Source organism: Buteo buteo, unplaced genomic scaffold (genome assembly GCF_964188355.1).
Source record: "Buteo buteo unplaced genomic scaffold, bButBut1.hap1.1 HAP1_SCAFFOLD_55, whole genome shotgun sequence".
Lineage (NCBI taxonomy): Eukaryota > Metazoa > Chordata > Aves > Accipitriformes > Accipitridae > Buteo > Buteo buteo.
Window position 1 is genome coordinate 238,574 of NW_027439221.1, and position 970 is coordinate 239,543.

Sequence of the window (970 nt, forward strand, 5' to 3'; positions counted from 1 at the left end):
TGCCACAATGCCAGTAAAGTCATGAGAGTCAGCAGAACCAATAAGCAGTGGAGATCCCTTAAATTACCTTTTCCTGGCACCCTGAACTGCCTCTCCACACAGAGAATGAACTGGGGCGACAGCTGGGGTCGACAGGTGGTGACTATTCCTGCAACTCCATCCCGACTCTTGCTTGATTTCTGCCTTTGGCTTCCCGAGGGCAGGCAGATGTTCGGCCACTGCCAGGGAAGCAGAGCTTCCTCACGCGTAATGGTGACCTGGGAAGAGAAGCACCACAACCCTCAATGCCCACCCTTCATCCTTGTCTCCCTGAGCGACGGACCTCCCCTCCCACGGCATTCCTGCGAGCAGTCCTGTCCCATTCCCTGCCCGCTGCAGACCACCCACCTGCAATTAGCAAGGGCGGGCACCAAATGAACTCCTCCTGGAGCCTTGCACAAGTGCTTCCACTTCAAGAAGCACAAGAAGAAGCGGGAGGGCAAGACGGGTTCCCGCCGAGCCCCCCTCGTCCAAATGCCTGCCGCTGGAGAACGCCCAGCTCAGCCGCTTGCCCTGCGCCTGGCACACTCAGCTCCCAGGACTGCCGGAGCCCTCGGCACTGCAGGTGCCTAGAGGAAACTCCTGGCCCCAGGAGAAGGCCCCACCTTCTTCTCCCATGGGTCAGCACAGCTGGGGAGGGCTGCCAGTCTCCTCCCTTCAGGCGGTGCTGCCTCGGAGGATCGCTCCCCTCGGCTGCCACTGTGCCCTGCTTTGGGGCCCGCCCTTCCCTGAGGCGATGTTTCCTCCGATTGGCTGCATGAGATCGCTCCTCCCATCCAGTGATGGGTCAGGCGGCTCATCAGTCATCTCTGCTTTGCTCTTGCCAGCTGTGATTGGTGGAGCGGGCATGCCCCGCCTCCAACCAACACCCCCCCCCCCACACACACCCGGCAGGGAGCCCGGCTTTTTCCCCTCTTGCCACCTCTCCTGC